The sequence below is a fragment of the Sarcophilus harrisii genome, chromosome 1 (genome assembly GCF_902635505.1).
Source record: "Sarcophilus harrisii chromosome 1, mSarHar1.11, whole genome shotgun sequence".
Taxonomy (NCBI): Eukaryota; Metazoa; Chordata; class Mammalia; order Dasyuromorphia; family Dasyuridae; genus Sarcophilus; species Sarcophilus harrisii.
The window spans coordinates 655,830,878-655,857,845 of NC_045426.1; the positions used below are offsets into that span (position 1 = coordinate 655,830,878).

General features: G+C 39.2%; 9 non-coding genes across 9 annotated transcripts; 4 read left to right on the forward strand and 5 right to left on the reverse strand.

Annotated features, from left to right (window-relative positions):
• Positions 1-1,284: 1,284 nt before the first annotated feature.
• Positions 1,285-1,356, reverse strand: TRNAP-AGG. The gene has a single exon. It is a non-coding gene; the product is annotated as a tRNA-Pro (tRNA).
• A 600-nt stretch (positions 1,357-1,956) lies between these two features.
• On the reverse strand, positions 1,957-2,029 carry TRNAV-AAC. Its single transcript has one exon. It is a non-coding gene; the product is annotated as a tRNA-Val (tRNA).
• Positions 2,030-3,001: 972 nt separating this feature from the next.
• On the forward strand, positions 3,002-3,074 carry TRNAV-AAC. Its single transcript has one exon. It is a non-coding gene; the product is annotated as a tRNA-Val (tRNA).
• A 1,307-nt stretch (positions 3,075-4,381) lies between these two features.
• On the forward strand, positions 4,382-4,453 carry TRNAP-AGG. Its single transcript has one exon. It is a non-coding gene; the product is annotated as a tRNA-Pro (tRNA).
• A 4,918-nt stretch (positions 4,454-9,371) lies between these two features.
• TRNAS-AGA lies at positions 9,372-9,453 on the reverse strand. The gene has a single exon. It is a non-coding gene; the product is annotated as a tRNA-Ser (tRNA).
• Positions 9,454-10,064: 611 nt separating this feature from the next.
• TRNAS-GCU lies at positions 10,065-10,146 on the reverse strand. Its single transcript has one exon. It is a non-coding gene; the product is annotated as a tRNA-Ser (tRNA).
• Positions 10,147-12,351: 2,205 nt separating this feature from the next.
• Positions 12,352-12,424, forward strand: TRNAV-AAC. The gene has a single exon. It is a non-coding gene; the product is annotated as a tRNA-Val (tRNA).
• Positions 12,425-18,111: 5,687 nt separating this feature from the next.
• On the forward strand, positions 18,112-18,184 carry TRNAK-CUU. The gene has a single exon. It is a non-coding gene; the product is annotated as a tRNA-Lys (tRNA).
• Positions 18,185-24,334: 6,150 nt separating this feature from the next.
• On the reverse strand, positions 24,335-24,406 carry TRNAH-GUG. The gene has a single exon. It is a non-coding gene; the product is annotated as a tRNA-His (tRNA).
• Between the last annotated feature and the right edge of the window lie 2,562 nt (positions 24,407-26,968).

A 26,968-nucleotide genomic window follows, 5' to 3' on the forward strand; every position in this document is an offset into this window, starting at 1 on the left:
CCTTTGCAAAACCTTATGTTCCAATTTCCCCCTCTTTCCCCACCCCTTCCCCTAGATGGCAAGTAGTCCAATATATGGTAAATATATATATATATATATATATATATACACACACATATATACATATATACACACACATATATGTTAAATCAGTATATGCATACATATTTATACAGTTATTTTGCTGCACAAGCAAAATCAAATCAAACCAGAAAAAAAGTAAGAAAAAATAAAATGCAAGCAAACAACAACAAAAAGAGTGAAAATGCTATGTTGTGAACCACACTCAGTTCCCATAGTCCTCTCTCTGGGTGATGGCTCTCTTCATCACAAGACCATTAAATTGGTCTGAATCATCTCATTGTTGAAGAGAGCCACCTCCAATCAGAATTGATCATCATATAATCTTGTTGCTGTGTATAATGATCTCCTGGTTCTGCTCATTTCGCTTAGCATCAGTTCATCTAAGTCTCTCCATGCCTCTCTGAAATCTGCAGCCTACAGTTATTGATCTGAAGAGACATTCTCTGAGGAATTGGGAAACATCACTTTATCTTCTCCTTTGCTCGGAAAGCCTGGTTTCTCACGGGTTCTTGTGTTGATAAAGTTCAAGGAAGGTGAACTGTCTTGAGTGGTGTCTGGCATCTGAAATATTTGGAATTCTGAAGCCTCAGAAATTTCCAGAATTGCTTTTCTCCTTATAAGGACAGTGGAATGTTCCTTCGTGTTTGTTCGAGTGCTTAGTAGTTGTCTCTCTCCAACCTCCACTCACTTCACTCACAGTTGCTTGATGATGATGATGATGATGATGATGATGATGATGATAAAATTGGAAAGACTTTACAAACACCGGTTTTATCACCACGGTAATTTGGCTGAGATCATACAGCTAGTGTCTCAGACCTCATCTGAATTAAAGTTTTTCTGATTCTAGGCCCAGTGCTACATCCTCTGCACCATCCCAAAGGTGAGCTTGTCTCCTTGGTCGGGAGAGAGACAACCTTACGTGGTTGAAAAAATCAAGGAGGAGTAGGGTGTGTGGAAGGAGGAAGAGTCTTTAAAAACAAAAAACAAAAAAAAACCGACCATATTGTTAATGCAAGAAAATCACTTCCTCAAGGCCCGCACTTGGGCGTTCATTTGTGAAGTCAAAAGAACGCTTTTAAGAGTCAGGAATGGTGAATGCATAAAGCGAGAGGTAGGGTATGAAGGGAGGGAGTATTCAGTAAGTCTCTTTCCTCGGACTCTCAAAGTTTGTCTCTTGGACTGTTGCCAAAATCTAAAGGGCTCGTCCGGGATTTGAACCCGGGACCTCTCGCACCCTAAGCGAGAATCATACCCCTAGACCAACGAGCCAAGTTGAAAAAGTGCTAAATTCAAAAGTATTCCTTCTTCTTCCTTCCCCTCTTCCCTGCCTTCAGGGTTCCAAACCCTGAAACAACTGTCTCTTCGGAAATTCAGTCTTTCCAGATCAAATAGTCCAAGGGCACATTCAGCACCATTTCCTGATCCCACGCTCGGTCACCACAGGACACCACCACTTCCTCCCAAGCCAGGGGACCCTGTCTAGAGACACCAAACACTAACATCAAACGGTAACACTAGATCCCCAGGGAACTAGGAAGGAGAATTTCACGATTTCATCTTCCAACATTTGCTAGACTGATCTTCAGAAAACATTTATGAGAGCTAATGGCCTGGGTGACTCAGTCGGAGAACAATTAAGGCAGTGGTGTCCCGTTTAGTGAAACTTGGGGTAAGAATTCTGAGATGCAACCGTGAATTCGTCCCCTCTCTCCTTTCTTCTTAACTTGTCTAATTATAGCCAAGGTAATTCCAGTTACCCAGGTTCACAACCTTCCGCATATTCCCGGCGTAGTACGCAATTCGAAGGGCTCCTTCCATTTTGAAAACCCCACGTCGGGGTTTGTGGAGAATTTGGTCCAAAAAGACATCTGTTTCCGCCCGGTTTCGAACCGGGGACCTTTCGCGTGTTAGGCGAACGTGATAACCACTACACTACGGAAACCCACCTTGATGATAACTTTCAAAGAGTAATTGTTATAGAAATAGAGACAGTTTGCATTAAACCCCTTGTGGGTAGTTCAGGATTATACTAGACACTATGGATCATGCAAGTTCACTGAGGATGCGCCATTGTAATTAGAATTAGATGAGGAGAGGGAAATTCAATGGTACTGAAGCGGAGAGTTTTCTAGATGCCCTTTAAAGGTTGCAAATTTGGATAGATCTAGAGAAGTGCCTTCAGCGTAGCAAAACGAGTCAAGACATGGTGAGTTGGGAAGAAAGCTGGTTTGGTTGGGAAAGTTAGGGCAGCGTTTGCTACCAGGCTCTGGCTTCAAAATAACGGGACCATGTGTCTTTATTTAAGCCCTGTTCATCTCCTGCGGCGCCCAGGACAGTACTAGTCAGATCAGACTTTTCTTTCTCGGGAATTTGCTTAATAAACCTCTTCCTGCTCAGGACTCTGGTTAGTCACCAGAATTTCTGCTATATTTGGGAGATGATCAGATAAGAGCCGAGGTAGGCTACCTGCGGTTTGTTTCCAAGATTATAAAGGCAGGGGGAAAAAAGAAGCCGCCACAACCCCTGAGATTCATTCACACTCTAGATGTTCCAGTCTTCTTCATCATGATGAAGCCCTCAGAGGAGGAAGTCTCACGATCTTCTTGTTTCCTGCTTTTAATTGTAGTTGTTGATTCCAAATGACTCATGAGACATTCATCTCAGGCCTTAGGAGAAAAAACATTTCTATCTGAAATTTCTACGTCTCCACTTTTCCTGAATTTACCCGCCTTAGTACTCCACCCAATTGTTTGTCGACTGCTTCCTCACAGCCTTTGAAACTGGATTCAAGTGAAACTTCTGTGGAGATGTTCCTAATTCATAGCATCCAGAACGACTCTGGGCTAGGGGCAAGTTTGTTCAAACTGTCTCAAATTCTTCCAGAACTGGACTGGGTGAAGTGCCGCCGGAGCAGGTTTCCGTAGTGTAGTGGTTATCACGTTCGCCTAACACGCGAAAGGTCCCCGGTTCGAAACCGGGCGGAAACAAGGCGTCTCATTATTTTAGATGAGACCAAATTGGTTCTACGTTAGCGGGCTTTTCACAAAGGAAAGACCCATTCGGTCTCTACGTCGGGAATTTGCTGAAAATAACAAGCACCAGGGAAACCATAAAAGATGGATAGTCGAATTCAGCAGATGTTTATCGAGGGCCAGCTATGTGAGGTACTACTGTGTGAAACACTCTACGCCAGTGGTCCTCAAAGTGTAGTCCAAAGAATTGTTGGGGTCTCTGAAACCCTTTCAGAGGGTCTACAAATTCAAAATTATTTTTTATTTCTAATATAGTAAATAGCTATAAACATAACCTACGTGAACAAAAACTCTTTGAACAGATCCTCGATAGTTTTTTTTAAACAACATGAAGATACTGAAAACAAAGATTTGAGAACCACTGCTCTACGCCTATAATGGAGAAAAATGACTCATTTTCTGTCCACCAAGCCATTACCATTAATAGCGAGTAACAGGGGACTCGAACAGACAAACGAAAGAAAAGGCGAAGAGCAATAGCTGGACAAAAAGATGTCTTTGAACAATCGTTTGAGGACAGAATCCTTTTAGTTCCGGAGATGTGGGACGTTTTCGGGGAAGAATAGGTTACTGAGTAGAGTTTAGAAGATAGGAAATTCGGTTAACAAACAAGCGCCTACTATGTGCCAGTCACTCTTCAGAGTGCTAGCGAGAGAGATAACAAACAAAAAGAAGTAAATAAATATCTCTTTGTTCTCAAGGAGTTCACTGTGTTATAGAAGAATCGTGTTTCCTGAAGGCCAGTCTAGCTAATAGTGGAAAGTTTCAGAACCATCAAGGGTCTAATGCAATGCTGTCGGTGAAGGAAAGAAATCATTGGTTTAGGGAAAAAATGTAAGCATGCACTTGAATCCCTTGGGAAAGTTGGAGAAGCATGGGGTAGATCCAGGGTCAAGATGAAATGAAATTCTCCTTCCCAGTTACCTGGGGAGCTGGGATTACAGTAGGGAGTTTGATCCTTGAAGGGCAGGCTTTTTCCCCCGCGCTCCATCCAGTTTTTTTCTTCCACTCCCACCGTATCTGTTGCCAAAATTCTCAAATTAGATGCAGTGTGTTTGGTGTATCTAGACCACGTAGGTCTAAGGTTCCCCTGGCTGGGGAGGAAGTGGTGGTATCCTGGGTTGAGAAAACGCTGGATCAAGGAGTAGAGCTAATTTTGATCTGAAGAGACTTAATTTCGGGGAGGAGGGTAGGGGGAGGGAGGAAGATGAAAAGGGATGACAGAGGAAGAGGAGCTTTTGAGCCTGGTCTCTTTGTGTCTCGGCTCGTTGGTCTAGGGGTATGATTCTCGCTTAGGGTGCGAGAGGTCCCGGGTTCAAATCCCGGACGAGCCCTTTGGATTTTGACAACCCCAAGAGCCAAACTTTTAGGAGCAGAGGAAAAGAGAATCTTTCTAAATACTTGAAAAGTTTAGAATTTCTCCAAGCCTTCACATCCTATCTCAACCCTTCTTCCTTTATGCACTCACCGAACCACCACATAGCTCCCTAGCCCCCTGCTTAGTCCACCAGAGACTACTAAGTATTCGTTTCACAGATGAACACCCTTCCTTCCTTCCTTCCTTCCGTTTATCCGTCCTTCCTTCCTTCTTTCTTTCCTTCCTTGCTCCTCTCTCCCTTCCTTGCTCCTCTCTCCCTTCCATTCCCCCAATCTTATTATAAACATCGAATGACAATGCTCTCATTAACCTTTAGGTGTCAGTGTGTTTACATTTTATGATTCCAAGTCCTTATTCTAACTGCTTTGTTAACAGACTGCTTTGTCATTTTAAAATTTGTTTTGAGTGTCGCCCAGCGCTTAATAATAGTGTTTTACATGAGCAAAGAGTAGTATTTCCATTAATACTTGTCGCTGGGTATGTTTATAAACAAAAATCGAGGGGTTTGAAACCCGGACTCTGATGTTGCAATGAGTAGAGTCCTGAAACAAAGATGGCACAGATAGGAAGCCGAAATCTTGGCCAATTTTCTTAATTCTCTCTGCAACAATTTCCAATCAAATCCAAGTCCCAGCACTGGATCCAGAATCCTTTTCCCTTTTTCTTCAAGTGATCACTGAAGACCGCGGAGAAACTCTTATGGAAAAATTCTTGAGGAAAATGTGAACAAGAAACCAGAGAGGAGCTGAGGGTTGAGAACGTGCCAGCAACTTCAGATGAAGGGCTCAGAGTCCAGATAGCAGTCTCGAAGACCTATCCAAGTACCCTCCCCTGGCTGTGAGTCTGATTATACCCTCTTCTGTTCTGCTTAATCCTGGTCTTAGCCTTCAAACTATGTATTATTGCTATTAAAATATATGTCCACCGTCTATGACTTGTCTGGGCTATTCAGTAAAGGGATTGTGAAGGAGAGAGGACAAGCTAAAATGCAAAAAGGAAAACAATTTCCCAGCTCAGATTGGGTTATTATGGGAGGAGAATTTCTGCCATCTACTATTGAAACCCCAACCAGTTTATCAAAATCTAAGAACAGTACTATTAAGAAGTGAAGTATATAATTGTGTCTAGCTGTTAAGAGAATACTACAAGTGGAACAAAGAATCTAGTCACACACAGGGAGTATACATGGGCATGAACCTTTACATATACTCATTCTCTAGATCACATCTATTTAAAGGATTATCCTGATTTTCCAGTTAAGATTTTTTTCTCCAAATTACCCCTTTTGAAGCTTTCTGTGGCACATGTAACTAAAATTTTCCAGAAAATAATCCTTTGTTTTGCTTGTAGAATGGTATATCTTTCAATTATAACATATTTGGACATTTTGTAAATGTTAGAGCTAATCTTGGAAATGATACAGGTTTACTCCACTTATTTTACAGGTACTTATCCCCCATTGATATCAGCTGTTTTAAGTCTATTCTTTTTCTTTCCTACCTTTGTTGTCCTGAGGTCTTTTCTTAGTAAATTCAACCAGTGATTCATATCCTCTGTTCAGGACTCTCAAGAAAGAGCTCAGACTAGATGTATTATTTTTAAAGACAGTATCCTAAAGTGTTCTCTAAAAAACGGTGCAACAAAGTTATAAGGATTTAAGACCTACCTAGTCATAAACATTGGGAATGAATCTACTGTAGGGGTATGATTCTCACTTGGGATGCTCACTGCCCACTTGACTGCCAGAGAAGGACAACGTAGTTTATTTTTATATATCTTTTCTACAACTACTTATTTGATTTCAGATAAAACCCTTATAGTATCTAGGAAATCATTGAAATGTGTCTCCCCTCATTGCTACTTGAAGACTTCCTATGTCTACAGAAGACTGAACATTTTCTCTGAAAAAAAAATCCATCTGATTTAGACACACACACACACACACACACCACCCATGTGCTACGGAGAATAGCATTTTCTCCAACATCAAATATATGAGCTATGGAAGTTGAATTATGTTAGGGGCCTTGTTGAAGGCTTAGCCTGAGAAAATGAGAAAATACCTAGCTGGGTCAGTGCAGGGTCAACTTATCAGGTTGATAGATAACAGTATTGAATAAGAATGGGTACCAGCAGGACTGCTATTGGTACTTACAGGTCTCATTGTGCATGTACTCAGGGTCTGTTTTTCAGTCAAACTTAAACTATAATCCTTGACCATTGTTGAGGACTTCAGAGTGTTTGCTGTTATGCATGATGAATGAGCAGGTACAAGCACAAAGGTCTGAGGAGACCCTCCCCAGCTTTAATTTGGCTATAGTTCTTTAGGCTTATATGTGGCACTGAGAGCTATAGGGTATAAAAAAAGAAGGCAGGAGGCGAGGCAAGGTGTTCCTGAACATGTAACTGATTGGCAATAAAGCTGTCTTCTCTTTTCCTCTCCTCTGGCTCCAGACTCTTCTTCTCAAGAACACGGCTGGCTGTGTCCAGTCGTACTCTGAAGACTGGTAATGGTAAGACCTCTGGCTGCTCCCAGTGGTAGGATCCAGACAGAATTAAAATATGCCCCTTGTTGTTCTGCTACCTAAGTCCAATAATAAATCACATATGTATATGTATGTTGGATGTATACTATGTTTATATATATATATATATAATATGCTTTGCAAGCCTTAAAGTGTTCTATAAATATTAACTCATCATTAATCAGACCAATCTTGCCCTGAGCCAGTGATGTCTCTATTCAGCAGTGATTTTCCTGCAAATGGTCATCTGAGACAGTGAGAAATTAGTTCTCACTCAGTTAATCAATAAGATTAGTGAGGGACACTTTTCAAACAGCCTTACTGCTCCCCTACCCCCCATAAGATCCTGAATTTACAAAAGGAGAAAAGATGTGGAATCTTGATTAAGTGAAAGAGAGATGGGCTGATAAAATACAGGCGCACATGTATTGGTCTCTTGGAATAGAGAAGAAACTTTAAATTCCCAAATGTTTCAGATATCAGTCAATGCATCATGGATGCACCATGATTGTATCCATGAGTAAATCAATGTTGACTGCATACATAGCAGGTCTGATTACTAAGTATAAGGTGGAAAGAATGGCCATTTTGGGGTGAAAGCTGGCAACAACTGATAGAAATTTTTTTGATTTAACAAGTGACAGGAATTTATTTAAAGTGCTTGATATGCCAGATATGATATGCCAGATATTGGGCTGGTACTAAAGATAAGAAAACCAAATTGCCTCTGACCTCAAGAGGCTGATATCTTACTGGAAGAATGAATGAATTGATAAAACATTTATTAAGTACTTAATATTTGCAAATTGCACTGTTAAGCAGTGGAGACATCAATAGGTGAGAGAGTCCCAATGAAGGAGGCAACATATCAGGAAGTTTTCAGCTACAAGATGGAAAAATTCCATGCTTCTTAGGGTTCAGGAGCAAAACAGCTATTAATGTCTCTTCTTTAATTCATTTCCACTGATAAAATATAGGGTTCTGATGTTGAACGATTTGAAAGTGCTAAGGATTCTGGAAGCACTTACTTCCTTTAGAAACTGTGGTAGCACTTTCAAGATCAGTTGACAGAATGCACTTCCACAGGAATTGCTTTCCATCCTTGTGGCTGAAGTCACTGGGCTGGAAGCCCTGTTGTTCCCAAGTCTCTTGGTTCTGAGTTCAGGGTTCTGAACTGTCTCTTATCAGAATGTGAGCCGAGTTACTTGTGATGATGACTTACTTGTCATATATTTCTTCCTCTCTCTTCCTTAGAGTACACTGCTGCATCTGATACACTGCCTTATGTAATTATTGATTGGAAATTGGTGGGGATAACTGGCTTTTTCTCCACAGGAATTGTTTCTTCATAAGAAGGTTTGTAAGAACTGAACTGAAAAAGCAAAATGGTCTGGGAATCGCTGCCACTCCCGATTCTATGTGTCCATGATTCTCAAAGTATTTCGATTTAAATTAATTCCAATGGGAAATCAACATGTGCATAAATAAATATATACAAAATGTATGCAAATTAATGGAGGAGGGGTTAAAACTGGGAAAGGTGGAGAATTGAAATGTGGAAAGTCATCTCATTCTTCAAGAGAACTACATTCCAAAATTATAGATAAGAATAGAAAGCATTCTAGGCAAGGGGTAGAAATGTGGACCTAATTCGTGAACTTCAATATATCAGGAAAGAAAGGAGGGAGCGTATTTAAAGTCAAAGAATTGCCAATATATACTTCCTCACCTGCTTCTTCATAAAAGCAAAAAAAAAAAAAAAAAAAAAGGTACTTTTAAGGATGGCGAAGGGAGAAGTATTTCCACTCCAAATCAAGTCCATGTGACAGGTTCTTTCAATTTCATTTTTTTAAAAATGGTTTTATTTCATTTCCTTATTTGAACTGAAAATCTTTACTACGTGATCAATCAAGTTTAAATTGTATGTTCACTAAGACAAAGCTCAAACTTTTCTTTCTCACTGAAGTTTTTTCTTTGGTAAGACCTATTGAATTTCAATATTGAATTTGATACCTATTGAATTCTCTAGCAAGATCCTTCTGGATCCCAACTCTGTCATACGCTGCGTTAGCTATATTATCTCCCAGTGAATATAACAAACCCTACCATTCTTTTCTCGATTTTTATCCTTATGTCAAGGCTGGAAAGCGGCTTATCCCCATTTTGCACATGAGGAAATTGAGACACAAGAAAGCTATCGACTTGACGGTCAACATCAACAGAGGTCTTTAAGTGCCTGACGTGTAAGACTTGAATAAATCCATTTAACCATTAACGACCACCATACTGCTTCTTGAAAGAAATGATAAAATCCCAAATCTGACTACCTGCAGAAGTAGCTTCACAACACGTAGTCGGTAGGATTCGAACCTACGCGGGGAAACCCCAATGGATTTCTAGTCCATCGCCTTAACCACTCGGCCACGACTACAACAGGTCTGAAAGTGTTACTGTCATTTCTTTTAAGACATAGTGAGCCTATGTTTGTGATTTTTCCCCCCCCATATAAGTCTCTATTATTTTTCACATTCTCTAATCTAGAGGACTTGTTAAAGCCAAAAGTTTTGTCGAACTAATCCAACTTCGTACTTGTCTCATAAAGCACAAATTCTCCCTGATATACTTACGCTTTCCAGCTTCATAGTACCTAAATAACATCTTCCTCTTCGTGGGCAAAGCTTTCGAAAACGCCATTCCTCAATCTCCTCCACCCCTTCCCCACTTTATGTCTCTTTATTTTCAAACCTTTTCACCAAAGGCTCAGAAAATTTATGCATTGACAAATTATTGATGGGGAAACTAAGAAGGGCAAATGTCTGGATTAATTGCTAAGAAGAAACCAAAGAAACTGAAAATTTTAACAAACTGCTCTTGGGTGCAGGAGAGCGTATAACTTTTAAGTTGAAGGAGGAAGGAAGACTCTGGGTTTTTAGGTATTTTTGTACAACGTTCTCTTGGAGAAATGCTATCTCTAGTTAAGGCCTATGAGAAATTTGCATGACAGCTGAAGTACAAATTGTCAAAAATCTCGGTGTCGACAAACGACGAGGATGGGATTCGAACCCACGCGTGCAGAGCACAATGGATTAGCAGTCCATCGCCTTAACCACTCGGCCACCTCGTCTTCACGAAACATTTTTAAGGTTTGGTTTGGTTTGGTTTGGTTTGGTTTGGTTTGGTTTGGTTTGGTTTGGTTTGGTTTGGTTTGGTTTGGTTTGGTTTGGTTTGGTTTGGTTTGGTTTGGTTTGGTTTGGTTTGGTTTGAAGATTCTTCCAGTGGCTACAATAAAGTCTGTAAAGTTTTTTTCTTTGAGGGTGAAGAATGGGAGGGCTAGATATTATTTGGAAAATCACAACTCTCCTATGCATAAGAAATAAAACAGCAAAGTCCTCCTTTTCAGCTTTCTCTAACTCTCTCACATGCAATGCTCTCTCCCTATCTCTAAATAGTAATGATTATTTTCCTTCTCTTCTAGATATAACATACTCTTTGAGAGCTATCCTCTCCTTCCCAGAAAGCCCTGGAAAGTTGGGTCACCAGTGGGGTAATTACTACGGCCCGCAATTGTGTATCTGCACTCATCAATGTGTAGCTTAAACTCGATCTCTCTACCGAGAGAAGAGAGGAGGGGGAGGAGAGTGTTGCTTCCCAGTAACAGTCAGTCAAAAGATTTAATTAGCTTAAAGCATTTATTGAAATGGTAAAGTAGGACCAAATCAGCTGCAAAATATATGCACTCTATCCCACAAAGTGTAACACATTCTTCTACAAACACTCAGAGTCAGTGAGAAGAATGGAAACAGAGTAAACTGATAATGAGGCACAAGAGAATTCAGTACTCGACACTGCGAGACCCCACAGTCTTTCTTTTCTAAAGTCTTTGCCTTGTCGTCCGCCCTCCCAAAATAAGAAAACCGCTTTCTTCAAAGTGTCTCTGCTAGGCAAACTTGACTCTCTGGGTCTGTTCTTCTCCACCTCTAGACTCTCAAACTGCTCAATGTGAATCCATCAAAAGCTGCTCTTCTCATGATACCGATCAAGATTATCTAAAAGATTTCTATCCCTTTTACTCTGTGTGTATTTGGTGGGAGGGAAAGGGAGGTAATGAAATTTGTGCCTCTGCTCCCTGCTGTGCTTAAGTAAGTAACTTTGCTTCAGAATGCGAACCCCCGAAGGGAAAGGGGAAAAAGGACCCAAGAGAAATTCCTTATTTTCCATCGGTCTTTTGGTGGAGAATTAGAATCCTCAGAGTTGACTACTGCTTCAGCAATGCCTCGATTCCCTCCAAAGCAATGCAATCTTAGCTTTGGAGAGGCCTTCTGTTGTATAGACAGCATTCTTCTTCGTGCGGCCAGTTGCCCTTCCAAAGCCTTCAGGCAAAATACAAATTTCCTAACTAATCTATACCTCCCCCGCTCTGCTGTAATCCCCATTAGGTGATTTCACCAACTGTTGTAGGTTGGGGAATCAAGGGATTAGAGACTCAGTTCCCTCCACCCTTAACAAACCCAGTTGGGCAATACAACGTTAGGAAAAGCAAGGAAATCCCAATCCGTCCAGATCCAGGAGTCTTCGAAATTAGAGGTTTCTCCTACAAAGAGATTTGCTAAGAGAAGTTGGCACAACATCAGGGCGAGTTGTTGGGAATGTTGCTGGCGGAGCTGAGAATTGGGGAAAGTGAGCAGTGATTTGTAATTAGCGGTTTTGAAGTTAGCGCCTGCGTGACCCAGTCGCTGGTGTTACCCCACCTTGCGACCCTCACAGCAGAGAATCCAGTGCAAGCTACCACAGACACAACAGCAGGTGAAAATGAGGGTCAACCCCGCTGATCCCAGAAGGCCACCAGTAGGATACTATAGCCCTGTGGTCCAGGGGACATGTGTCCTGCAAATTCTAGACCCGAAATCCTTCCATACAGGTATCTTGTATTTTTCTAAAGGTGAGAGGGAGAAGTAGCCGCCAAAAATGGGATTCCGCGGGATTGTACAGGAGCGTTTGTGGATCCAGCGATGAATTTCAAAGAACTGAGCCACAAACCCGGGAGAGAGAAAAAGATCGGGAGCTTGAATAGCAGTGGGGAGTGAAGTGTGATAGAGGACTTCGTTATCTACGGTTTGTCTGAGAGACTGAGTTTGAACTGATTAAAAAAAAAAAAAAAAAAAAAAAAAAAGACTGGTGAGGAAATAGCTAATAACAGGTATAAGACTTTCCCAAACTTAAGTCTGGGTACAAAGGATTTTAATACCACGGACACAGGAAAAGTGGTTAAACTTATCTTAACTGAACTTTTTTACGAGGCTGCTTTAACGACTTTACTCCCACAGGTTTAGTTTCCGTAGTGTAGTGGTTATCACGTTCGCCTAACACGCGAAAGGTCCCCGGTTCGAAACCGGGCGGAAACACGGTTGTCCTTTTTTGAGCTTATTCCTACGTACAAAGGACTTACTGCTTTAGGCCTCAGTGCATCAGCCTTTTAAAGTCTGCGCCCTCCAAAATCTTACTATTCCGGATAATATAGGACACAAACAGATAAGTAGAAAAGATCAACATAGTCTCGGACTCCCGGACGATGGAGACGCATGCTCAAAGGGCGTGTATCATTTAAGTTACAGAATCAATCAAATTGAAAACCAGGGAAAGGTAAAAGAAGGGAAGAGAGGATTCTGAAAGTATCATTGAATATAGGGAAGGACCCTAGAAGAAATCACAAGATTATTACATTAAACACCTAAAGGAGGACCCATTGCCATGCTAACTATGGACTGCGTGTAAAAAGCAAAAGCTGTTCTGTCCCATGTTTTAGAATGTTATCCTTCTCATCTGTGCTTTCTGAGGACCAGCCAAGGTAAGTGTCTACCCTATCTTGTAAATGACGGGTGCTTTTTTTGACTTAGAAACAATATGTGCATGCACTTGAATCCTGTGAGAAAGTTGGGAACACATGGCATCCAAAAGAGTTTTAGAAGAAGAAATTATAATTCCCATTTCTTCCCAGAGACCTCAGATTACAGTTAGGAATCCTAACTCTTAGAACATGGTTAGAACATGTTCTAAGAGTTGACGAAGTTCTCAAATTACTCGCATTTTAAGCGACTTTATTACTATTTACTGCTTCCAAACTAAAGGTTTCGTGAAGTAGGAGAAACAAATGTTGGATTTGTACATCACACTGAGACAATATTTCGATTCCTTGATCGTGAGAAAAAATTACTTCCCTGAGTAAACTGTCCTTGAAGAAGATAGAATAAATGTGAAGATAATCATTGCCCTAAGCTTTTAGCTTAGTCTAAAAGTACATCTGTCTGTCTCTCTGTCTCTGTCTCTGTTTCTGTCTCTCTCTGTCTGTCTGTCTCTGTCTGTGTCTGTCTGTCTGTCTCTCTCTCTCTCTCTCTCTCTCTCTCTCTCAAACATTGATTGAAGCAAAGCTACAATATATGAAATAAATCCACATCTGTTAGCAATAAAAATCCACTAGGAAGAACTAGAGAGGTAAATTCCACTACAGGAGTTATAAAATCATTGAGAATGCATCTAACAAAATAGGGATCCAAGTTACTGGAAAAAGTACTCAGGAATTGACCAAAATAAATACATGATTTACTGGGAAATTTAGACCGCAGTCGAGAAGGAATCTAATTTATCTTAGCAGTTTTCAAGTTTTTTGGACTTTATATTGTAAAAAACTGAGAATTCCAAAGAGCTTTGTTTTGTGTGCTTTGCAGCTATTGATATGTGCTGTGTTAGAAATTAAAAGAGATAAAAAAAATTAACTTAGTTATCAAGTCAGTTAAAATAAGAAATTATAAATGAACACAAGTAACATTTTATGACAACTACATTTTTCAAAACAACAAATAAGTGAGAAGTCAGATTTTTGCAAGCGTATATTACAAATTGTTTTGCACCATGAATGCAAATGTCAAAACAGGATTCTGGATAAACTATGAAATTCAGAACAGTTCCTCAATACGTGGAATATTTTAGCAACACTTGTACTGTTGCCAAGCATTCAAGTAAAAGAAAATTTTTAGTTCGTTCTAATACCAGATGGTTACAAGCAAACTGAGTCCAGTCAAATCTGTAGATTTGTCCAATTGTAAGGCAGACACGGTTCTGCAGAAAAAGTAATAACTCATTCTTCATGTTTGGAACGAAATCTTTAATTCAAAATCACATACCTCTAGATGATTTTACTGTTCATTTCTGAAGAAAAAAAATTTTTAAATGCAAATGACATGTTATTATTATGAAAATAGTTTTTCCTTCAGGAAGCCCTTGAAAGGTTTTGGGGACTGTAACAGGTCACACACTACACTTTGAGATCACAGGGTTAGACAAACACCCCACTTTTTATACTAAGATAAATTCCAGATATTCATGACTTAGACATTAAAAGTCACATCATGAACAATTTAGAAAAGCAAAGAAGAATTATTTTTTCGGCTTTTTGGATGGAGAAAAGTTAATGACTAAGCAAGAGATAAAGAATATAACACAAAATCATATTTTAAAGTTTTTGCACAAATCTTTTGTTTTATTTCACTTTTTAGAAAAAATTGTCTATACTCACTCTTTCCTCATTCCAGCAAAAACAAACAAAACAAAACAAAACAAAACAAAAACCCTAATACAGTCTTCAATTCATGACTGCATAGCGTAGCAAAACAAATTTCTACATTATTTATGTTTGAAAATTTATATTTCTGTCTTTACTTTAAATTCATCACTTCTTTGTCAGCATATGAGTGGCACATTTCATTTTCATTCTTCTGGACTTATTATTCATTATGGCATTGTTCAAAATTCAATAGTCTTTCAAAGTTGCTTTCTTTGACAATGTTATCATTGCATAATTTTTTTCTTCATAGAAGTCTTTCCATTTTCCTCCAAAACTGAACCATTCATAATTTCTTATGAAACTATAATAATTCATTAAATTCACATGCTAGAATGTTTTTAAATTATTAATGATGTAGAATATTTTCTCATGTAATTAGTTGTTGATAACTTTAATTTCCTCTTTTGAAAACTGCCTTTCTTTGACAATATCTATTGAGGAATGACTTTTAATCTTTTAAACTTAAATTAATTTTAATATGTCTTGAATGACATCTTTATATAAAACTTTTTAAAAAGCTTGCTACGAAGATGTTTATCTTGTTCGTATTTCTATTCAAATTTTCGTTATTTTTGATTCATGCAAAAGGCTTTAAAATTTGTTTATAAACTGAAAATAGTTTCTTTTTACTTGTATAATCCTTTGTATCACTTTGTATCACAGTGATGAACTCTTCCAACCATAATCTAAAAGTTGGTTTTTACCTTTGCTCCTCTAATTTATTTACAATCTAACCTTTTATATTTAGGTCATGTGTCCATTTGGAAATTATCTTGGTTAATGTAAGATGTTGGTTTTCATCTAACTTCTTCCAAACTGAATTTCAGTTTTCCGAACCCTTTTGGGGGGAGAGGGGAGGGAGGGGCGATTTTGAATCTGTCTTCAAGAGAGATAGGCATTCCAAAACTGTATGTGAGGAGGGACAGCATTCTAGCATAAGACATCCAGGGATTTAAATAACAGGTGTCATAATTTCAAAACACAGGAGTTGGCTGCATAGTAGTAGTTATATCCCCACCCCTTGGTTTTTTTTTTTTTTTTCATCCAAACAAGAAATTTACATTTCCTATCCCAGTATCTTTGTTGACTTCCAGTCTCACATCATCAACTGTCATTCAGACCAAATCGAATGTAAACAAATTGAAAACCAGAACTTATTATCTTTCTTACTATGTCCCCTTCCCTTTTATTGTGAGAATAATACCCTCTCACTCAGGCTCAAAATCTCACAAGTCATTCTGGATTCCTCATTATTTCTCAAGGTACACATCCAAGCAGTTGCCAATACCTGCTGATTTCACCTTTGCAACATTCCTCCAAATTATCCCCTTTTCTCTTTTAACATTGCCACCACACTAGTGCATGTCTTAATCAACTTATATCTTGATTATTGCAAAAGGCTGTTGGTGAATCTCCTTCACCCATCCGATCCATCCTCCATTCAGATTTTCCTAGTACACTTCCTAGTCCAATTATGTCCCCTCTTCCTATTCAATAAACTGCAAGGGCGTCCTAGTATTGCCTCCAAGAACAAATGTAAAATACAGTTATTTAGCATTCAAAATCCATATATTTCCAGTTTTAAACCGTATTCCCTAAAGTGCCGTTCTACCTAATGACACTGGCCTCCAGGCTGTTCCATGAACAAGTTTTTTCATCTCTTAGCTCTAGGCATTCTCTCTGGCTGTCCTACATGCTGAAATGTTCTCCCTCCTAACTAATGAACCTCCTTGACTTCCCTTATGTTCCAACTAAAATCTCACCTTCTACTGGAAAACTTTCCTAACCTTTCTTAATTAAAGTGCCTATCCTTTTTCCATTATTTCCTATTTATCCTTTATAGAAATTTATATATATATGTATGTATGAATGTACAATATATATACGGATTTGTTTGTTTGTGGTCTCCGCCATTAGTTTGTAAGGTCCTTGAAAGCAGGGACTTTTTTTTTTTTTTTGGTTGTTGTTGTTTGTTTGTTTTTTTATTACCATTTCCTTGTATCCCCAGTGCTTAGCATAGTGCCTGGACATAGTAGGTGTTTAATAAAAGTTTATTAATTGATTGATAAAATGGCAGCTTTGAAAATGCAAAAAGAGGCATGTCTTCTGTTAAGGGACAGGTCAATTCTCCTAGAGTCTCCACAGCTGTAGATCATAGCATCAAGGGGTTGCAGGGCAGCCTTTGCTGACATAGGTATTGCTGACTGGGAATGAGATAAATTGCCTCAGGAGGCAGAGGGAAGAGGAGAGCTCAGACAACCCAACAGCCTCTCAGTCAGAGAGGTCAGAGAGCAGCAGCTGTCTCTGTCTCCTTGTATCACCTTGTATCATTCTCTCACAAGAAGAGATTCATTCTGGATTAGATCTCCAGCAGCCACTGTCAGGTGGCTCCTGTGTATTCCAACAGCTCTCCCATATATTCCAACAGTCCTCCACTCCCCGTATGATAGTTAGTTGCTCAGTCAATAAACATTTATTATCAACCATGTAGAGTCAATGACAAGTAGTCCATCTATCTCTTTTATTTATTTATGTATTGATTGATTTATTGATTTATTTAAAGCTTTTTATTCAACATATGCATGGGTAATTTTTCAACACTGAGCCCTGCAAAACCTTCTGTTCCAAATTTTCCCTTCCTTCCCCCCCACCCTCTCCCCTAGATTAGCCCATCAATTTCAAAATTTTTTGCAAGATGTTGGAGATCTTTTCAGGTGATATTCCAAGCACACAAACATGCAGAGAGAAAAGCTAAGTAGAAAAACAAATGCGTTCCTTCGTAAAATACTGCACATCAATAACAAAATAGGTCACCTAGAAATTATGTGGAAAAGGGAGGAGTAATCAGCTCAGAGAACAGAGAAACCATTTCAGTTCATAAGACATGATTTACCAAAGAAAACAGATGCGCTTGCAATAAAACCTAGAACATAGTGTCTCCAATCGTCTCTAAACCCTTTCTCCTTGATTTGAAACAAAGTAATTTCCTTTAAAATATCTCTAAAACGATTTCTTTATATCGTCGAATATTACCTCACATGAGCTTTATAAGAACACTTGGAGAAGCCCAGTTGATTTTGAGTACTGGGCTATCTATATCCCGGAGTTTCGAGAGGTCGCAGTCTCAATCTTGTCAGATTTAGCCTTCCAAAAGCCAAACGGGTCTTTAATCTGGAGCTACCCAATTTTTTGTTTTTCTGCTACTTTGAATGGAAAGTGAACCATGCTAGGGTGAGGGTGGGAGTGAAAGTAATAAACAGAGGTTCTGTATTCGATTAATATTCTAGTGATTTCAAGAAAAAGTGAAGAAAGTCTTTAACACGTTAAGTGATCTTTGTGGAATTTGTGAAAGGATTTAGAAAAGAATGGTTCTAGACGGTCATTAAAAATGTATTGAGACGTTTAATATTGAAAGGGTACGCAGGCAACTTTTAAAGAATTAAAGAAGCTTTGCAAAGACTGAGGCCATCAGCCCGGCTAGCTCAGTCGGTAGAGCATGAGACTCTTAATCTCAGGGTCGTGGGTTCGAGCCCCACGTTGGGCGAGTAATTTTCTTCACGCAGAAAAAAGACAGTTTGCAAAGTCTACCTATCTAAATAATCTAAAAACTGTTCTTTCCCTGTCTCATCCCGCTCTGCATGTGTACAACGATGTGTTGTAACTATGAACTTTGTAAGCTTTTTTTCTCTCGTCTTTAAAACACCTATGGAGCACAAAAGTATAAGCAGTATGATTGATGAACAAAAGAAACATTTCCACCTCTGGTTTCAGGGACTTACCTCCCCTTTAAGAACAGGGAGGGAAACGTGAACAAGCCACAGAAATCCTCAAATGCCTCAAACTCCCTGTCTCTCCATTCCATTCTGCAACATCCTTGTCTCATCTTCCTTTAAAATAACAACTCTAGGGGTAAGATGTCATTACTTGGAGTATCCAGCCCTAACCTTCGAGGATAGTCTAGGGCAGTTGCCAAAAATATCTGCTCACTTGGGGAAATTTCCGAAGAGCCCAAGGACCAATTCTGTAATTAGAGCAGCCTCAAGCAGCCTGGAATATTTCCGCCTTACTGATCCAATCCAATAAACATTTATTAAGCTCCTACTATATGTGCCAAGCCCTGTACTTAGCTCTGGAGGTGCAATTTAATGAAAAGAGAATTCCCACTCTCAAGTAGTTTATAACTTAATGGGGGGAGGGCACAACAAATGGGACAAGGAAGTGAGGGAAGAAACTCCAAGGACGCCTTGTTCCGTGGAGTGAAATCAGGCAGAGCAATAAATGTAAAGGAGGGAACTAAAACATCCAGTTTCTTACACCTATAGAAAAAGCCTTTGGGAGGAGTTTGGTCCTCAGCCATCCAGTCTTCCAACCAGAGGAAAGAGAAAGCAGAGGGAGGTGGTAGAATCAATCAATCAATCTTCAGTTAACAGCTTGGTGATGAAAGTAGATAAGGTTATGAGGTTAACCTGGTAGGACCATCTTAATACTATGGAGTTGAAACCAGGCAGAACATCGAATGCAGAATGGAGTCACACTTTTGTCAAGCTCGCAACTGCCACTCTCTTCTCTACGTTTGTTCCCTTTTGCTTTTTCCTCCTTTGACTCTTAGATACTACTTTACCTGACGAGTCTCTACTATCCTTTAGGGAAAAACGAAATTCCCAACTTTCTCTGTGGATATGTTGGCTATGGAGTCCAAGAAATGGGCCCCGATTGATTCCAAACTTTCTCAAGGAAAGCGGTCCAGAATGCCTCCGGGTCAAAGCCGAAGACTTTGAGGCAGTCCTTGGAGAACAATGAATCCACTGCTCGTTTTCCACATGAAGAAACTGAGATCTAAGGAGCAAAGAGACTTTTGTGTAGTAACACAACTAATTAATTTCGGAGGCAGAATATAAACGCAGCTTTTATGACTGCAGAAGGATTCATTGCCTCGCAGAATTATAGGTTTCCTCAAACGCTGCTCTGAAAGATATATTAAGACTGATAATGGAGGCATTTTAGAGGATTCGTCATTGAACCCATCAGAAGGGAGCCATATCTTCATCAGAGTTGGCTCAGAAAAGTTCAGAAAATGATTCCATGGGAGTCCTTTTCGGATCAGCAGCAGTTCACTAGCTCCTAGCGGAAGCAGGGCTTTAAAAGAGAGCAAACTATTTTACATGCCTTCCCAGGGCCTGTGGGCAGGCAGAAAGATGACATTACAGGCTCTAACAGCAACTCATCTGTTCACAGTTAAGAAAGTGAGGGGATCTCAGAGGAAGAAGTTTCCAGAGGAAGTTTGCTGTAGCAAAGGAAGTACTGAGAAATCTGGAGAATGGTAAGGCCACAGGTTCTGCTAAAAATCCTGTATTGTCTGTCTCCGAAAGACTTCTGGAAGACCGAGTCCTCCGTGAGTCCAATAGGGGACGTTTTACCTTTCTTTAAAAATTTAGTGCTGAGACAGTATCAGTTAAATCTCCAGAGAGATTCTCAGTTAAGTCTTGATCCAAGACTGTATTCTTGAGGCAAAAAACTCAGTGATGTAGGGTTTAAGGCTCCATTCCTGTACTTTTGGTATTTAATCATATAAAATGCCTTTGTTCCCAGTCTTTGTGACTCTTAATCCAGATATTAAGGAAAAGGCAAAGTCCGTGGAGCATAATGGAAAGAATACTGAGTCTAATGTCAGAAAATTTGCCTTCAAACCCTGTCCCTAACACTACCTCTGTTACTGTCAGCAAGATGTTTTGTTCTTAGGTCTCAGTTGGCTCTTTTGGAAAATGAGAGAAATGGACTAGATGCCCTACAAGGTCCCTTCAAACACTAGCAAATTGACCCATTGCAATTCAGGGAAGCTTTCTGTCAGGACGCTTGGACTTCATTGGAACACACAACAACAACCAACAGAATTATTTGTTGCCAAACACTGACAAAGAGAATGACTTTGGTTATGTCTCACACCAGCTCCAATCTCAACCTCTTTAACTTAGAGAAATAGTAGCTTCAGTGATGGACTGGCAACAAGGAACTATAGAAGAAGAATTTAGTCATTAGGTATTTGAAATTTGGGTATTTGAAGCTACAAAGGAGCTCATACCACCCATATTGCTTACCCTCTTTTCACTCTGGGCTTTGGCCCAATTTTTTTTATTTCTTTTAAATAATAGCTTTTTATTTTCAAAATATATGCAAGGCTGGTTTTCAATATTTACTCTTGCAAAACCTTGTAATACAAATTTTTCTTCCTCCCTTCCCCTCACTCCCTCTCCTGGACTGCAAGTAGTTAAACATATGTGGTTCTTTTATACATTTCCATATTTATCATGCTGCACAAGAAAAATCAAATCAAAAGGGGAAAAAAGAGGGAAAAAAAAGCAAGCAAACAACAACAAAAAAGATGACAATGCTATGTCATGATCCACATTTAGTCCCCACAGTCCTCCTTCTGGATGCAGACAACTCTTTCCATCACAAGTCTATTGGAATTGGCCTGAATCACCTCATTGTTGAAAAAAGCCACATCCATCAAAATTTATCATCTCATAATCTTGTTATTGGTGGCCCAAATAATTAATACCTGCCCAGCAACACTACATTCATTTTTGTCATAGGTCTGTTTTTTACATACAGACTCTCAGGCTTGAAATGTGGTTCCTCATCTTGTTTTCCTGTACTGTCATACATTGCAGCCAAAGGCTAAAACTATCTTCTACAAGATTATCTCCAATCCTCACTGTTGATTTTGTTTCAAACCTCAGAATGCACTTAACTTCCCACTTTTCTAATTCATTCATCCTGTAATATTTCATGGTTTATTTACTTCATTTATTTGTATCTTAGTTCTCAAGAGAATTATGCTCCCTGAGAGACTGGATTATAAATTAAAGAAATCAATGATTCTGATGTCTTTACCATCCCGGAGAAAGCTCATTGTTGGGGAAAATACTTCTTTTTGCAAGATCCCATCAGCTTAGCTAAACATTGTATTTTTCCACACATCACAGGATTATATACACAGTTGATGAAGGATTCATAATCCTTGGGCATTTATGTTGTGAAAAGCAAGAAATTGCAATTTTTTTGCAATAAATATTCATAGATTTCTGTTGGTATAAGAGAGAGCAATTGACAAAGCTGTTGGAGGGTGCATTGTAAGAAGAAAAGAATTTTTATGTTTTCTTAGGAAACAAGAGTTTTGATAGGAATCTGGGACTGTGGTGAATGTAAGGGGAAAAGGAAGAAATCCTATGAATCCTGGTCCTCTCTAATGAATCATACTAAATCCACAATCCATCTCCTTTAAAACTTAATCTACTGCCACAATGAAATGTATCAAACAAGATAATCAAACAAGAAAAAACTTACTATCAAACAAGAGATAGAAAATACCACACCTAATTACTTTGCAATTTGGGGAAGGAGTAGGTGTATAGTACAAGATGGAAAGGGAGAATAGGTGTGGAACATTGTTTACATTGCTAGATTTTTAATTTACTAATCAGTTTTGCTGATTTTCTTTTTTTCTTTTTTTTTTTTAAATAGTCTGTTTTATGGTTCTCTATGAGGGGAAGATGTAGGCATATGGAAAAATATTTAGGCTAAGTTAAAATGAAAAATATCAATAAATCTTATTATTTAAAAATTTTGCTGTGAATTTCGCAAACACTCTTTTCAAGGAAATAATTTATCTCCTGATTAATGAATCAACATGCAGATTTCAACATGGCTGACAAATCCAACCATCAAGCACCAGTTGCTCCCAATTGAGGGAGCGATCCCTCAAGCTGAAGTGGCCTACTTGTCCTAGAGTCGTAACCAACAGATAACGTGGACACTTTGTCAACATTCAGATCGAGGGAGAAATTCCTTTTTTTTTTTTTTTTTTTTTTTAGGCTCTAAACTCTAACTCCAGCTCCCTGAGAGACTGGATTATAAATTAAAGAAATCAATGATTCTGATGTCTTTACCATCCCGGAGAAAGCTCATTGTTGGGGAAAATACTTCTTTTTGCAAGATCCCATCAGCTTTGGTAATCCACATCATCACAAAGTTAGACGTTCTGATTAGAGGCTGAAACCATGAACTCTTTAAAATCTTCGCTCAAAACATCTCTTTTCTTAACTGGCTTTATTATTTGGCACTCACGGACACAATTCCCCAGGAAGTTTGTTGTGATCATTGTAAACTTTATGTAGTTTGATATTATCATAATGATAAAGCTCCAATATGAAGTCACTTTGACTATGTGATCCTAATGTCCATAAAACATAGAGGCGAAGAGAAATAGTTTGTAATTTCCCCTTACTAACTGCTAGGGAATTTAGCAACAAGAATGCTAGGGAACAGAATAACAAGAGTCTGAATTAATCTTGTGACCCTTCATCGTGTACCTTGCACACAATGCTCCATTTGCATAGGCAACAAAGACAAGTCTTGTGCTATCTGATCCTTGTGGTCTTTGGCTGGTTGGATCTCGGTCAGCTCATTCTTGGGAATGGATGTTGAGGCCTCGGGTGAATGTTTTGGGTGACTGGCTACAGGTCCGGGATACACACCCTGTAGACACGTCAGGATGGGATTCGAGCACGCGCCAAATCGAAATCACCCCCACCGTCTCAGGAGTTGGGCTCCTGGATACACAAGCTATACACATACTTGTTGCTGGGGCCCATTGGCAAGGGCAGAGGAGAGGGGTATAAGTACAGGGCAGCAGAGGGAGAGGGGGGAAGCAGAAGAAGGGACAAGATGGTGTAACCAAGCAATAAAGCTTCTCTAACTGCATAAGTGGTGTCAGACTGCTCTGTCGTATGGGGAGACGTCTGAAGGTCGTAGAGGTGACGATAATTGTGGGTTAGTGCTCAGACTCTAGCTGGTGTCAGCAGGTCTGCACTAGCTGAGGACTCCAACAACTAACTCTGTGGAGAGATAAGGCTTGCAGCTTTTGACAGGATGAACTCATGTCCTGCTGCAGGGGTCTTCAGTTTTTCTGCTAAGATAGTTGTTAACCAGTTTATGGTCCTGATGAAGAAACATCACCCAACCCTAGCTTCCCCACTTAGATCTTATACAGATAAGTGATCTCAGGAGCTTTTCTACCAAGTCTGGATCTGACTGGGAATGTTCTCTCCAACATCTAGCATCAGTTACCTCTTCTCAACCAAGCCCATAATTTTGCCACCTAAAGCACCGATTTGAGCGTTGTTCCTTTCCTAGCATATCTCCCTGCCCTTCAGGTTGTGGTGAGTTTCTTGAAGGCGGGGCACAACCTTCTTTTGGTGTGTGTAGATGCTTTCGATCCGCCTGTTTGCTGCTTTGCACAATAAAAGTTGACATTGTAATCATCTTCCATTTTTTTCCCTAGAAATTTCTGAATCTTGGGATTTGCTTTAACCCAAGGTGTGAAGTCAAATAAAGTACTCTTTATTGGAAAAAGGCTTCATAGTCTTGCAAGATTCCATCAGCCTAGGTACTCCACCCTCTGTGGTGATTGGAGAGTGGAGCTAGGAGTTCCAAAAGGTCCATTTGAAATGTCTCAGCATATGCAATTCATCCTTAATTCCCGATGTCATCAACTAGTTAGGAATTAAGCTAGGCTAGTGATGGGGAAAATGAAAAGTTGAAAAACAACAGATACCGACCAGACAGTGCTGTGAATCATTATCTTCGCTTTCAAATATGTAAGTAGCAAACCGATAGGATAAAAACAAAAGTATGCCGTGACTCGGATTCGAACCGAGGTTGCTGCGGCCACAACGCAGAGTACTAACCACTATACGATCACGGCGAGCCACCAGATCAGGTGCTAGCAGCTGTGCTCTTCACTTCCTCTAATTAAATTAAACATATACAATCTATCCATATATTTTGTAAATTTGAGTTTCTGCAATGCCAGAACATCCTATTCTCTATGACATCTTTTAAGAAACCTCAGTGTATTTTATTGTATATGTTCAGATCTTCAGTGAACATGGGAGGAAGCGGCTAATAAAAGGCTTTCCCGGCACAACTCTCTTTCCATCCTAGAATAATGAAGCAGGTACGAGTGTGTTCGTAAGATCACTCGAAAGATTCTTCCCAGCTCTTACTAACTTTACTAGCCAGTCTCCTGATAAACCTAATTTCCTCCGCAGGATCCAACTCTATCTGATATAAACATTAATGATTCCGACATAAAGTACTGGAGACCACGACCCCTCAGGAACTCCGAGTGGAGAAGTAGTCAGAAGTCTTCCGGGGAACCTACCTGCCAGTTTGAATGGAAGTTGAGATGAATGATCTCAGAGGAGGATCCTACCCTTATAATAAGAATATAAATAAAGATAGTCAAAACTTCAATTACAATTCTTAAGTCTGTTAATATATTATCTATTTCGTCTACTTGCCTCTTTGCAAAAGAAAGGAAAAATATGTGCTTGTCTATTCTACAAGACCACTGGTTTTCCAATATTATTCAGCGTTTAGCTTCCTTTTAGTGAGCTTTCCATTTACATGGTTTTGGTTATTGTAACTACTGTTGCAGATTTCACTGCTAATCTGTTCATACTGATATGAATGGATATTATTTCATACAGATTATCCCACGTTCCTCTGAACTCTCCATATGTGTCATTTCTTACTAGTTGAAGGTATTCTATAACCATTTCTCAATTGTATTCTCTTAAAAAAATTTTTTTTATATTGCTTTCTGATTTGTTTTTTTTTTTAACATAACCATGATATATCATGTATCTCTCCTATATTGCTTTCTGATTTGTTTTTTTTTTTTTAACATAACCATGATATATCATGTATCTCTCCTCTTCCTACTCAGAGCCATCCTACATAGCAAATAGTATTATCTTAAATGGGGGAAAGGGGGAGTTCATCCTATCAAAAGCTGCAAGCCTTATCTGTCTGACACAATAATGGAAAATTATAAATTCTCCATCTTTGCCTTTTTATTTAAAAGTTTTATTTGCTATTGGGTTTTTTTTTTTTCAGAAACTTGATTTCTAAAGATATGTTCCCCCTATGTCATGTGTCATCCCTTATAATAATAATAAAATAAAAATAAGAAGAAAAAAAGTTCGGCAAAACATTTTCATTTGACAGCACAAGCAATGTTGCAACCTCATAGACCCCTACCTCTCCAATGAAAGAAGGAAGGCATATTTCCTTATTGCTTCTTTCAGGACAAGTTTGTTCATTATAATTTTTAAATTATTTTTATTCTGAACTTATATACGAAAAACTTAAGCATTTCCTCTATGTATTAACACACTAGGAGATTGTATGTGAAATCATGAATCTCCATTCATCCCTCTTGCTTAAAAAGAAAAGCAAAACTTTATTTCCAAAACTATCCTCTTTGTTTGCACATCACTCTGAAGTTCTGATTTTTTCCTGTATGCTAAAAGAAAAAGAAAAGTTTCAATGATTCTTTTCTCCTTTCATTCTTTTGGTTACTTCCTATATCATGCCTCCAAACAAATCCACACATTGTCAGTGTTTGTGTGGTTTTGTGTGTTTATACGTGTATATTTGCATATATGTTTTATGTGCATATGTATATATGTATACCTGTTAGTTCACCTTGAATTCATCACCTCTTGTTGTGATACAAGAGCCACCTGCCAGTGGCTGCTGGAGGTCTATCTCAGACCTGTAGAATGGATCTCTTCATGTGAGAGGATGATGGTGATGATAAAAGGAGACCGAGAGGCTGTTGCGTTGTCTGACCTTTCTCCTCTTCCCTCTGCCTCCAATTTATTTTATTCTCAGTCCACAAGCAACACCTGTGTCAGTAAAGGCTGCTTTGCAACTCCTTCAAATGTTATGTCCACAGTTATGGAGGTTCTGGGAGAATTGGCCTGGCCCTTCTCCTAGGCATGGTCCTTAGTAGCTTCTCAGGAGGTAAATAATATGCTCCATCCCAGGTTCCCCGGAAACATGATTTGTTCCTACTTCCATCAGATTTCAAAAGCATATGTACAAAGAGGAAACTACTTTCATTTGAAGGTGTCCCTGGATGCCACTTCTCTCCTACCTTGAGATGGGGAGGAGGGGTGTGGCACAAGGGAAGCCCAAGGGAATCAAGCGTTTGCCAAAAACTGTTTCTAGACCAAAGAACTTTTCTGTGTACATTAATGGTCAGACCATTTGTGAAAATAATGTCTTGTTCAAGCTCCACTCAAAAGCTGTAAATTTCCTTGATGTACTTAGCAAAAAAAATGGCATTCTATAGCTGAAAATATGACCGACGATAGAGAGAGAATAATCTCCGTGAACCACTTGTGTAGGCACTCCTGAGAAGAAGCCTTTTTTAATCCTCTGCACTTTGCAGGGAAGGTAATTAAGTATTCTTTTT